Source organism: Numida meleagris, chromosome 4, assembly GCF_002078875.1.
Source record: "Numida meleagris isolate 19003 breed g44 Domestic line chromosome 4, NumMel1.0, whole genome shotgun sequence".
NCBI classification, from domain to species: domain Eukaryota; kingdom Metazoa; phylum Chordata; class Aves; order Galliformes; family Numididae; genus Numida; species Numida meleagris.
Genome location: NC_034412.1, coordinates 2,328,014 through 2,342,337, shown reverse-complemented (window position 1 = coordinate 2,342,337; position 14,324 = coordinate 2,328,014). Strand labels below are relative to the sequence as shown.

Below are 14,324 nucleotides of genomic sequence, written 5' to 3'. Positions count from 1 at the left end.
GTTTTTCTTCATATTTCACTATGATTTTTAGCATAATAGCAGTAATCTCCGCAGCTATTCAAAAAAAAAAAAATCACAGTTTGGGCTGTGGGAAGGGTACCCCCTTCTGCCATAAAACTCCATTTCCCTCCTCAGTTTTATGAGCAAATTTCCTTAAGATCTTACTAATGAAGCCTAACTGAGCAAGAAGGTGCAGCAAGCTGTTCAATGTAAATTCTTTCCCACGTTCCATAAAAACAGGTTGCATATGAGCTGAAATGAAATAAAAATATATATATATTCTCGACAGTGTTTTATTTCTCATTGAAATTATTAGTAGGCTCACATCAGAAAGTGGAGGGGATGAATATTTCCAAGCAAGTATTGGCATTGCCAGTTCAGCACATCATTGATCGAAGTTGCATCTCCTTGTTAGAAACGATTCCATGTGCCACACAAGTCTAGACACACCTCCACAAGCAGCCTTGCACAGCCACAACACACGGAGAACACTGCCAGAAGGACCTGCTTGTAGCCATCAACCACAGCACAAAGTGGGGTTGAGCTCTTTTTAACACCAATGCCTTTTCCAGCTTTGGTAGCACAGAAATTAGACTCAAGAAATACCGTCAAACAAACAAAAAGAAAAAACAAAAAGCATTAAAATAATAATAAAAAAAGAGAATGACGACAATGGCATTTACTTTGCAAAGTGAAACTTTATAGGGGTATGCTGGACTGTCTCTGAGGCCTCTTTACTGGCAGTGTGCATACCTAATGCATCTCAACAGAAATATCCTCAACCAGAGGATCTAACTCAAGGTCAGATATATTTGTTTAATACACCGATACTTCAAGATAACAATGAGCCATATAAGAAGATTTAAGTATTTGGCATAAATGACTTGCCTTGCCTAACCTTCCCCATCCCATCAGCAACTCCTGAAACATTATTTTTAGGTATAAATAGCAGCATGTTAATTCAAAGAACAAATGTTTTTTACACATGGATTAGTATTTCTTATCTTACTAAATATACATGAACCACCACACCTGTGCTGGTTAACTTGGTTTAGTTACTAGTTGTGCTTCATGCATCTTTGCCACAGCTAGGCTCTTAATGAAGTAAACTGACCTAAAGAAACGAGGTTGCTACCATTATCCAGCTCAAGCAGGAATCCAGGCAAAAAAATAACCTTTAAGTATTTAGAAACTCCCACACCTACAAGCCCACCAGCAAAATCCATCACAAAGTTTGACATGGACAGCAACATGAGAGGTACATGGAAGGAGAGCCATGGGTGAAAAAGTATAAGTACGCTTTATTTAACAAATGATGGAGAAGCACTGGAGTAGATTTGCTGTTGCATCGCTTTTTCCGATCAGCAGCACTGTTTGTGCTGACAATTCTTTGCTAGTATTTTCAGTTAAAAAAAGAAAACATCTTAGAAGATGGATAGCTTCATCCAGATTTCTTTACATCCTGTTATCTTATCAGCAGCAGAGTTGTGTATTCTGCACCTACTGCATTTCAAGCTGTACAGCACAGAAGCGTGAAGCCTTCACTCAGCACCAGTTGCAGGGATGCACAGAAGCATCTGCTCAGTGCTCTTCACCAGATTCAAACAAGAACTGTTCCTTTGGAGCAGCCTTGGCTGGCATATAACTGACAAATATTAGGTATTGTGAGACAGTCAGATAATTTGACTGTCGTTTTGTTGCTTAATTTACCCGTTTTCAATAGCTTGCTGTTCCTCTGGCCTGGAGATTATCTGAACTCAATAGAAAAGTTCTCCTGTAGTATTTACGTGGGATTTACTAACTACATTCTGCCGCTGCTAATACGAGGAAATGTACGTTGCCACTTTATGAGAGGGAGGGTTTGCGCTAACCACAGCATGAGATGTTTTGAGAACATTTTCCTTTTCTGAGCCTTATAGGCACAACTCACTTTCCTTGCCAACTCTTCACTTCAAAGCACACCCACTCCATAAATCCCCAGCAGTCTGCCAAAGTGGTTGCACTTCCACACACACGGTGGAAAAAGAAAAAAAGGATAGTAGCTACAAGCACTTAATAACTATAGCAAGAGCATGTGTCCTTCATACTCCAACATGCAACACTGCTGCCAGAAAAGTGACTCATGTTCCAAGAGCTCCCTCAGTTGAGGTGCAGCCACCACTGTATAATATGTATTCTAATGGACCTAAGTATTCTCTCTATAATTGTAGTAATCTAACAGCATGCTTAAGTCATTCAGGTCAAGATAGGAATCTGCAAAGTACTCAGTACTGAGGTAGTTCTCCTACTTCCATTGACGCTCTTATTTTTTATTTCCATAATGCTAATAAAAATATATGAAACAAGACCAAAAATCCAGTACCAGCTTAGTAAATACTCAGCCAGTCCAGAGCAGCCACGTATCTCACTCATTTTACCAGGCTTATTACTTACAGAAGAGGTCTACTTTTCCAATTCAACACATATTCGACAAGCAATAAGAGTTAGCAGAAACTTTATCTGAAGTAGTTGCCGTGTAACTACATGCTCCTCACCCATTCTCATCCCACACAAACGTCCCAAGCATGATCTTCATCTGGTCTCTTCAAAAGAGAGGGAAAGAGAGGTGCCCACTTCTTTAAAGCGTGTCATTTTCCTGAACGTTTGTGAAATTTGTTATTGAAGATTTTTTTTTTAAAGGTCTGTACACTAAAGAATTCTTTACTTCCAAGGTTTGTAAGAGTGGATGCACTGCACATTAACCAAGCTATAAAAGAAGCTGCTACCATTTCATTTGCTTTTATCATCTTCCTCTGCACCTAATAGCACATTATGCATGTTATAATGAAATCTGATTGTACAGCTGGGTGGTATTCTCTGGACAGGGTTTTCCTCCCTATCTACTTCTCCGAACTACCTCATCTTCCTTTATTTCCCAAATTTAACAGATGTTCTACAGTCTCATTATGAATGTGATATTAACAAAGTGAAAGCTGTAAGAAAGGAAGTTTTAAGCAAAATACCGTTGAGGTGGGCAGCCGTAGTCTTGTTCCTGAGGTTGGCTGCTGGTTTGCTGCTTTGTATGTTTGGGTTGTTTATGTTTGGGGTGTTTGTTTCTAGTGTGGTTATTTGGTTTGGTTTTGATTGATGATGGGGTAGGAAGTACTGCAATTCAATCATTTACTCCATCATTTGCACATCTATCCTGCAACTAATTAGTTGGTGTCACGCTGTTTTTCTTGTTTGTTTAAAAGACGACTATTAAATTAAGGTTTAATTGATTGACGAAATCAGGCAACGAAGTTCAGCAAAGTGACCATTCAGTGCTTCAGCATGAATATATCTCCCACTCAGTATTAATATGCAGTGTGACAGTAGTGACACCTCAACAGCATGGAAAATGGTTTCCTCACATTGTTTGCTGCCTGGAAAGTGAAGACTGGCAGATGTTCAGTCCTTCACTTGCCAGGAAAATTAGCACTTTCCCAACAGATATGCATACAGAGTGAAGCATCCTGTAGTCATTGACAAAACAGATCTCAGCATGGCAATGGACTGCTTGGAGACAGGGGCTCTTCAAACTCAATATGTCAAGAGAGTACAAGCAAAGCTGTTACTTGCAGTCACAAAAATCAAGACCTCAGAACTGTGCTACTGCAGAACTTATTTAAATGTGATGGCACAAGAAAAATAAATACACAATTTTTCTGAACATAGTAGTCAGATTAATTTCCTGAATTTCTAGAAATGATAAACTGGTAAGATTTTTCTTGCCTGATCCCTGTTGAAACATACAAGTCTTTAATGGTTTCTGCAGTAAGCTTCAGACCTACCTGTATCAAAATATTACCCAATGCTCTGTATTTTTTATGACTTCACTCTAAGTCATGAAAATTGAATTTTCTTCTTCTCTATAGAGAAAAGATCACTTGGAAACAAAGAAACAATACTTGTCATTCAGCACCAAGTTCTTTAGTATCCACAAGCATAAATGCAGCTAAAAAATCTGCAATTATGGGCCCAAGATGGAAAGAAAAAAGATCTAATTCTAAGAGAAGTATTCACGAATGAGTTATCTCATTATTTTCTGGTTTGCACTTTTCATGCAGAAAAGTGGAGCTCAGATGAGTCAAGCTGGAACTGCTGTTGCTTTGAGAAGCATCCTTGTTTGCTGGTGTGACCATTTGGGTACCAGATGGGTCAGCCAGTGAAAATACCTTTAGGGTACTTCCCTACTTTAAGCTTTTGTCTGTAGAAAAATATTAAACTATAACCAAATCTAAATCTGCCACAGCAAGCTACTTTGAAATTGGCTCAAATAAAAAAAGAAAGAATCCATGAGTTTTTACAAGGACTCCAGGTTTTCAGAGGACTGGTGCCAGAAGATTTCTCCTTCCATCATGTAACGTGGGAGAGGAAGAAAGGAGGGAACAAGAGGCATCTGGGGATACTTGACACTCATTTGTTTCAGGAGATCAATAATAACAAATTGACTGTGAAGTCCAAAGCCACAACCACCAAATATTGATATCCTCAACACCGCTGAGATCCATAAAACCAGAGGTGCTATACTTGTTGCTGCCACTGTTTTTTCACTGCCAGCTCCAGGTGAGTGAGCTAGGAAAGTGGAATAAGAAAGCCACCAGCCCATTTGGACTAGCATCACCAGTTTTGCTTCCCTGTGAACTAAAAGAAGTTGAAAAATTGAATAGTTTTAGAGATGAGAGCAGAACATAGGGGGTTATACCCCTCTGTAAAACACAGATCTAGGCAGGCAGGCAGTACTTATGTGCAGAGGAAAATACTGGAAGGTTCTTGCACTTTCTTCTTTATAATTTCCAGCATCATAGTGAGGAAAGATACTTCTGCAACCTCTGAAGGTGAGATCATTTGAACTGGTGTGCCCAAAGGAAATAGGGCTCTTCCTGGGCAGTACAGCAGCATCAGTGACAGCTACGGGTGTGCAGCAGCCCTTCAGAGTAGGGAGCTCACCTGCGTGTGCTTCATTCACATGCTGGGTTAAAGCTCACCTCCAAATTTGTCAATGAGCACCTCCAAGCCCAAGCTCTTGGCTAAGGTAGCAGTGGCATAGTCCTATGAAAATGTCATTTCAATAACAATAACTGGCAATGCTTCATCTAACTACAGAGATAGCATAAAAGGACAATTTGTTACCATAACACTGATTTGATATTTCAAATAATCCTGATGTCTTATTAGTTACTATTTGACATTATCTTCCGTGGTGCCATGTGAGATCTGCTATCACTTGAAAATGCATTTCTTTTCTTGCTTTTGTGTTTGTTAATTTTCAGGTGTTAAACACAGTTCATCTTGGGCCACTAAAGCATCAGTGTAGGATTGCAGCTACATTAGTTTCTTCTAAGGAAAAAAAAAAAAAAAAAAGCATTTTGTAGCAGGCTAGGAGTGTTTGCAGTAGAATTTATACTTTAGCAATAAACTGAAAGTCATGTTGTGGAAACAGCATAAAAATGCATATTTAATGACAAAATCTTGCAAATCCTAGCCCAAAATACTGTTGAAGTCATCTTTTTCTTGCAAAAACATTGAGGAGTATATCATTACCAAGTTAACACAGGTCATATGTTAGAATGATTGGGATTCACAAAGTGGCTTAGAACACATTTAGCTGTCTCAGCATTTTAGGGCTTAAGTTAAAAATATGAAGCAATAAAAACCAAATGTGATTGTTCAATAAGTGCATCTGGTCACTGCTGGAGAACAGCATCTGAACAATACTGTTCTGCAGGCAGTTCAAGTACGGGATGCTGGCCAACACAGAGCTTGGGTTTTGTGTGAAGCAGCCACTTGAAATTCAAGCCACGATTACGCTGAAGGTGGCCCTGCAGAATCTCCCTTGGAGAACTGTTCCCTGATGCTCTGAGGACCTTGATCATCCCTGCTCTTCATCAGTCTCAGGCTTTTGTGGGTTTTTCTTTCCATTACCAGGTCAATAGCAAATGTTTGTCGGAAAATTGAGCGTAAGGATTTTTTGCACTAAACAGAATCAGTCTCCAAGTTCCTTAAGTGAAGGAAGATGCCCAAGGTTAGAAAGGAAACAGAGTAAAATGATGCAAGTTAAAAGCAGGAGGGGGGAAAAACAAAAACAAACAAAAAAAAACCACAACTGCACACCCTCTTCCTCCTTCCTTTTTCCTTGGGAGGAGAAAGAGCTGCTTATTATCGAGACCTATTTAACTCCTATGTTCTGCCATCTTCTGGGCTCAGTAGAAGTAACACCTTCCCCCTTCACCCCCCTCCCCATTTTTATTCAAACAAAACAAACAAACACCTAAAGGAGGCTACAGCTGAGGGAAAGGATTGGAATGCTAAATAAGAATTCTAGGAAATGGGTTGGGGGAAAAAAAAAAAAAAAAAAGAGGAAAACAGGATGGAAAGCTTTCATCCTAGACTGCAATAAAACCTTGGATCTTTTTTTTCCCTTCATTTGAAAATTACAAGAATGTAATTTTCAAATTGTATTGGGAACATCAATATACTTAATATCTAGATATTTACTTTTACTTCACGTATCGATTTTCCCAAGAAAAAAAAAGAAGAAAGTCACACAGAGAAAACTTACATCTCTTCTCTCCCAAGAAGCAGAAAATCCAGCAGGAAACTCTCAGCAAAAAAGAAAGATGCCCAAAGAGGCATTATAAATGTCCCAGGGTTTGCCTCCCAGGGAGTGCTAACTGGTGGTGGTGGTCCACGCGGATGCTGCAGCTCTTACTCTGCTGCTCACCTTCCTCACTTCGTTTCAGAGAATCACTGGTGATATGGACTCACAGCAGCTGTGCAATCGTTTCTGAGCAGCAGAGGCTGACCTGGCCCAAGAGGTCTGCTATAAATAACTTAGTTGTTTTAATAGAAGGGTTTTAGGACAGAAACAAGGGAAAGATAATCCAAATGGCACCATTCTTCAAACTTTCTCAGGATGTCAAGAAAGTGCCAGAACCAGAAGGTGCTGATCATACATAAAATGCAAAGGGCGATGCAGATTTAGAAGAAAAACACTGTCAGGGAAGATTGGCACTGAATCAGGGAACTCTGCCTAAAGCAGAGGAACCAGAAGGGGTCTCACGCAGCACTTGAACCTGAAGAAATCAGAGATGCATTCAGTAGGGCAACGCCAAAATAAAATATTCAAGCTACAAACATGATTTCCTCTGGCAGTGACACCAGCGTAGCATCTGAGATGAGCAGGACACATCCCTGAAGGCTTTTTGACCTCCTAGACACAAACCACGTTCCAGTCATCAGCGCACAGAGAAGCAGTGACCATTGTAAACTCTCCGCAGCACATGGGCTCCAAATGGACCCAGTGGCAATGTCAACCCTGCCACAGATGAGCGAGTCTGATATAAAAGACTGAGGGGGAGAGCCTGCTCCAGAAACCTCACCACTGCACTGCAGCAGTAAGTTCAGAAGTGTCAGAGGGAGACAAAGGTCTGCCACAAGGATGACGTGTTTTGATTAGGATAGTATTGCACTTCTGCTGCACAGAGTTGGGAAGAAAAGCACAAGCAGTGTAACTTCTGACTCAGTTAGCATTTGCTTTTCTCTTTCAGTAATAACTTGCCTTACATTTCAATAACAATTTGAACTCTACTTTAAAATACACTATATTTTACTCAAGTAATTGGAATTTTCAGCATGACCTTTAAGAAACAATGAACAGCAGAGCTGCACATCTCAAAGAGGCAGGGGAAAGCACTTATTTAAAGCTAGATAGACCAAAGGAATACACACCTCAGCACCACAGCTCCAAAAGTATTGAAAGCTCTTCCCAGAAGAAACTTATAAATTCATGAAAGAATCATTCAGTATTACCACAAGGACTAAGGTGAGTCTTGTATATTATTTACTCTCTCCTAATACTGCAGGGGATGAGGGAAGGCTTGCAGCAACATCAGTACAAGACCCATTAATCAGACTCACTTTTGTTTCATCAGCCTGCTCATACATTTTCAAATCTGCTGGCCCATATTTTTGAACTCACTGAAAAGATACAATAATCTTGTCTATATACATCTAAAACTGTAAAAAATTTGAATCTTGTTTTAAACAGCATCTTTTTCCGTATCCATTCCAAAGCTGACCCACAAAGAACACCTGAGGTTTAATTTTGCATCTTCCACGAAGAACTGTTATCGTAGTTATTAGCAACAAGTAAATGCCTGTACTAAATTCACCTTTCAGTAAGATTAGTGCCTTGTCACTCTTCCCAATATATCGACCATCTCATCATATCTTCTATTTATCAGCTGCTTCATGCAAGCAGTTTTCAGACAGAGAATGTTAGTAATTAAGACGTATGCAAAAAGGAGCCTATTATGACACATTTTACAGTCATTTTCTCAGCTTTCTTACCCTGATGTATAATGAATATTTTGAGACAAGCCTCACTCTCTAGCCTAGGTGACAGGATAGGAATTGCATAGAGATTATGTGAGACACAAGCACATGCTTCCCTAAACGTGCAGCACAGGGGAGGGTGGCTGTGCTGGCATCCCAGATGCAGCATCTCAGCTCCCCAGAACAACCCAGACAAGGCTCCACCAGACAGCAGCACGAGATATATAGCAGCAGCTTTCATAGGACAGCGTGCAGAGTTGGACTTGTTCTTCCCTCGGGGACTCTGCAGACCAGAGGAATTTGACCCTGGTTTTGCTCAATGCAAAACCCACCTCCCCACCTGTGGCCCCTCTCCTCTCTTCAAGAAGGGTTTTACCAGTATCTAGAGCAGCAAAACTCCTTGTTACGAATCAGGAAGATGCAAAGAGAGTGGTGAAACATGCAAGCTGCCCATGATTTCCCTATTGAAAATCCTCTTTTACATCAAAGTGCAAATATAAGAGTTCAGAGGGACAAGAGGCTGACTTTCCCATTGAACACAGTAGCAATGATTTCTGCTTCCCTTATCTTCCTCATCATTATTAGTTTAATCATTCTCTTTGCTAACTTGGAAAGCTCTTTAACACGCCATCTTCTTTCATCACTGATTATGAGTGTCGTGCAGATTAACAAGGTGAAAATTTCTTCTTCCTTTCCTATGAAGATTTACACACTTCAAATGACAGAACCACAGACCTCTGAACAGCCAGCCACATAATATAGCTATAAGGGAAAGTAAGTGGACATCTTCCTAGTCAGTCTTCACAAAGACACTGACTGATCCCAATTTGGGTATCTAACCAGGAAAATTTATGCTTATAAAGGAGGAAAAAAAAAGTCTCCAGATAGGAGGGAAGAAGGAAAGCATTCTCCTTTAGTCTTCATCTCTTTCATGCTTAAACATTATTGACAAACCCACCACACTCGTGGTTCAGACTAAAAAATAATAATAGAAAAGGCTACTCTAAATTAGGTATTATGCCAATTTATATTTCCTAGAGTGGATACAGAAAGCAGCCTATTTCAGAATCACTCCGGTCACCATTAAACATTACGATTATGTGCCTCCATACAATTGAGGCACAGATGTAGGAAGAATATTGAGCTTTGGGGAATAATCAGATTTTTTTTTTCAGTAAGTAGAGCATATTATTTTCAAGTGGTTAACCGAGAATAAGTCTTGCAGAAGTACAATATAACAGTAATTATTCCAAAATCGACAACACAAAAGGGTTCATTTTAAATCATATTATGATTGCTGGATTAAAGTAGTTATTATATAATCGGATAGCAATTACTCCACCTTAATAATTTCTGGGTTTCTAAGGGTGAAAGTGATAATACAAGCTGCAGCAGGTGTCAAATTTTAGACTTTGTGAAATTAATATTCTAAAGGCTGGAAAGAAACAAACATATTAGCATATAAAAACCATGAGCATACAAGATAGCTGAAAATATAAAAATACTTCCACCCTCCTGCCTTGAGCAGATATTCAGGAACAACTCACTCATGACAAAGTGCTTTTAATGCACAGTTTATATCACAAAGAAGCTAAAGTTTCTCATCATCCTCCCTCTGAATAAAGTGTTTAGAATCACAGAATGTTTTGAGTTGGAAGGGACTGTAAAGTTCAGTTATAATGATGATTATAAACTCGAGTATCTATGATTCAGGCCCCTCTTTACCATATCAGTGAAATGAGTCTCAAACTGCTCACAGATTTGTGAGACACTGAAGAGATGTGCTCCAGAAAACAGTATGCCCTCATCATGCTTGTTCTAGTTAGAGCTCCTGCCAACTCGTTTACTGCAAAAGCAGCATCCATGTTGCATTTCCCAGCTTTCTCGCATCCTTATGTGATTTCTTTTTAATTCCAAACTCCCCTACTGTTTCTTAAATAGAAATATCTCATCCATACCTCCATGGGCACCTAAGAGCTGTAGCAAGGAGGGAGAGCTAAATACACAACTTCCTTACGATTCTTTGAAATACACTGTTTTTTGTGGAAAAAACTAAATGTTATTAACTAAATGGCAGGTTAAAATGGAACCCACCTAAATTCTAAAGGACAAATATTTGAGATGTGCCCTGGAATATAAAAAACGTTTGGCAAAGGAAGTAGAACTGAGGTTCAAAATGTACTAAAGTAAGTGTCCAAATTCTAACAGAGTTAAGGAAAGGGAAAAGGAAACTCTTGGGAAGAGATGCAATCTGTATCGATTGTAGATTTACTAAATGTAGTTCAAGGCACTAATTTACCACCATGCCATCAACACAGGGAAAGACTGAAAAAAGTAGACCTTGAAACACAACCACGTAATAACACAGATGGATTTCTATCACAAAGTGTTTCTGCAGGACTGATTCCATCCTGTGAGGATCTGCAGTAACTGAATGATTACAAGTGCTTCACAACACCCAGCTGGTCATTGAGTTTGAAGTGAAAGCCATCAATATAGGGAAGATTTGATAAAAAACTGAAAAGAAATAATGTTTAACAACACTGCAGTTAAAGAAATCAAAATGCTAAGGAGAGATGGCAAAAAGTAATGGAGAAGAAAAAAGGTGCTTTCCATTTGAATTTTTTTTCCCCTACAGAACAAACATTCCATGCGTCTTGCTGGTTACAATGGTGCAAGCAATCTCAAGACAGCAAATGTGCAGCAAGTAGTGTAAATGCACCATTTACCATTGCAAAAGCGTATCAACCACTGTCTCAACTCCCACTCAGCATCCTGAAATCTCATCTTTCAGCCCACCCTCCATTAATCCAGCTGCCGTGTCCAACATAGGATACCAAATTCCTCCTTTAGCTAGTTTCTTGTCGAATTTATACTTGCTGAAGTGCTATATGCATGACACAGAGCCTTTGGAAATCTGTCAGTTGCTATGCAAAGCTGTAAAACTCTATTACAGATTATTTTGACCTCCTCACCACGCACATCTGCCACCTTCCAACCTGACATATTCGTAACACGGAGGAGAAAACTGTATGTGCAGCGGGACAAAGCAAGAAGTCTTCCAGCCAAATACTTACCCATCACTATTCCCCACAGAAAGCATCATAATAGAAATAGTTACTGGACTACCTCTTAAAGGATATCAGGAAATTGAAGATGATATCAAGATAGCTGGTGTACCGAAACTGTTTCAGAGGGCAAGAAACCTTAGCAGCTCTACTCCAGGAAAATAGATTCCCAAAGGTCAACGGGAGCAAGATGTTTCAATCCCTTGTTGCAGGTGATTCTTGAATCATTAAACCACCACCCATAAATGAATACTCACATATTCCTTAAAAACTGAAAGTAATATATACAACTAGTCCTCTTTCACTAGAATGAGAAGCCAGTCATTAGATAATAGTTAACACCGCCATTCTTTAACCTCTTTATCCATCTTGTTTAGAAACTTTTAGAAGCACGGTTGCACTGCTAACAAAAGTTACAGTTTTCATGTTAACACAAATCTCACGTCAACATTTGTGCTGACTGGTCTGCCATGCCCTGTGATAAGCACAGTTGAGATGCAGCAAGATACGTTATTATGCAAAGAAAGAAAATGCTGGGTAACTCCCATCCACATACAATTTTTAAACCAAGAGACTCACAAGCTAGAGAAATTGGCAGCTGGCACTTTGGGTTGTCAGCTGCCAACTAACCGCATTGTTTTAATTGTTGGAAATGATTGATTATTCAGCTGAGCTACCGAGGTAGCTGAACAATTTTCATGACAACACAAACAATGGCAGTGTCACTCATTCTCCCCCAGATACGTGGTCAGATGGGTAGAACAGTGTTGTTTTGCAGTGCTAAATTACAGCATCTAGCAGAAGAGCCACGATTAATGTCCGTGTCACTAAAGTTCAGTGTTTGTTGTTGCTTCTGTGTGGGCACCTGTTGCCTGAAACAACGTATATCATTAGTTTGGAAATGCAAAGGGAAAAAAATGTATATAAATACATATACGTACGTATAACAGACAAATAATCTGCATAGTTTATTTACTTCATGCTTTTCTTCTCACTGTATAGATTCTGCAGAATTACTGGGCATTTAAAAAAGCTCAAAAATAGTCTTAATTAGTGGGGCAATTTTTGCATTATTTTGAACAACATAGAGAGGAACACTATTATTATTATTGAAGTAACACGGATGCATTCTGTTTCCCCCCATGGAAGTCTGTTCAAATCAGTACAAATAAGGGCCTGATAACTCCAAGTTCAACAGGGGTAAGCACTAATCCAGGAATCCTGTCATTTCTGGTTTTCTTTTTTCCTCTCCTCTTCACACTTAGGGGTTTTGTGTTTTGTTCTACATTCTGGTGAGCTCCATCTCAGCAGTCCAGAGCCAAAAAACTAATGGGCTGTTACAAAGCACCTCCTGTCAGATAGGGAGAGCAAGGAATGGAGGAAGAATAAGAGAGGAGAAAAATGATGGCCACAGGCAGTTTTGAAAGTCCCAGTCCTAGAGGATTGATTCTGGAGAAGCTTCATGTCCATCAGCTAAGCCTGACACAGAGAGACATACTGCTGCTCTTTTTCCCCAGCTGCTATGTTGTTTACAGTTACCCAATTTTTCATGCATCAGAATAAGGACCTGATCCTCCAGGCTGTAAACACCAGCTGACAGATCAAACAGAGTCAGCTCTCCACTGGAAAAACCTAACAACGATATTGCATGCCTGCCCAATCGCTCCCTCTCCAAAATCTTAGTTTATTTGAAATGCTGTTAGGGCACACGCGGGTTTGCTGTACCACCAGACGATCTACACCAATGTAAGCAGGTAATCACAACTATCTCACTAGATACTGAAGAAGGGAGGTCAGCATTGTGATGTTCAACTAGAAAAACTCCTCTGGGCTGAACAGCCATGGGCCAAGCTGAACTTCTGCTTTGAAGTCTACAAAGCTTCAACACTGGTCCACCACAACTTACAGTTGTTCTTAGGTTGTCTAATTTGAACATCTCTGGCAAGGGACTGCTCTCGGTCTCTCTGTATCTACGCAGGTTGCCCCCCACACTGTGTGCCCTGTTTATGGTTTTGTCTGCCCTGCAGCTCTCAGGAAGAAAACACAAAACAGGAGGGGATGGTGGATGGAAAGCCACCCCTACGCTCAAGAGGAAACTAGCAAGGCTCCTTCCTGTAGGATCTCTTCCCAAAGCACAAGAGAAAGCAAACATCCAGCTCACACAGGGGCAAACATCGACTAACACAGGGGCAAAGCACAATCTATATTTACACTCAGAGGCAGAAAACTACTGGATCCCGTATCACAAACAAGGCTTCTTGGTACAAGCTTAGCCGCTACAACCAAATTGAGCTCAGCAACACACAGCACAAACCCAACATCAATCCCCTTTCCAGTGACAGGCTTGTTACAGTTCAGTCTTGTTACCTTAAAACAGCCACTGTCCTCATCTTCAGAGAGAAACAAGAAGAAACATCCATACCTTATGTAAAATTCAGCCCGTAGACTCCACACCAACAATTTTAGACTTGGATTTTGTTTTTCACATCTTCCTCCTTCCCTTCCTTTTCATAACGCCCTCCCTTCCCAAGGTTCTCTGCTAGCATCAGATGGTTTGGGGCTGCAGTGTGGCCACAGCTGGAGGTGATAATGGAGATGGGCTTCCTCCAGCAACATGGGCTCCCAGGTGTGTGCCTGCCAGCAGCCTGTACAGTTACTCCTTTTAATCATTATATGATAATTCCATTTAATTGTTACATGAATCCTAACATTCCCTTGTTAGGATACCCAGGAAAGGTACCAACCTGAATTTAAGAAACCTGAAAGCTTCTTACCTGTGTCCAAAAGAATAACCAAAGGCCACCTCAGTACAGCTAATTCCTGTAAACTTATTTGGCACTCAACATGTTAAGCTGCTCACAGAGTAAAACAGTAGATAAAATAATGATGAACATGGAC

The 14,324-nt window shown here is 40.1% G+C and overlaps 1 long non-coding RNA gene across 1 annotated transcript in view; it reads right to left on the bottom strand.

The window, feature by feature from the left end:
* Positions 1–14,083, bottom strand: part of LOC110398692 — a 54,625-nt gene extending 40,542 nt beyond the window's left edge. Inside the window, exon 1 of the long non-coding RNA XR_002438560.1 lies at positions 13,849–14,083. This is a non-coding gene — a long non-coding RNA (uncharacterized LOC110398692). The remainder of the gene's footprint in view (positions 1–13,848) is intronic.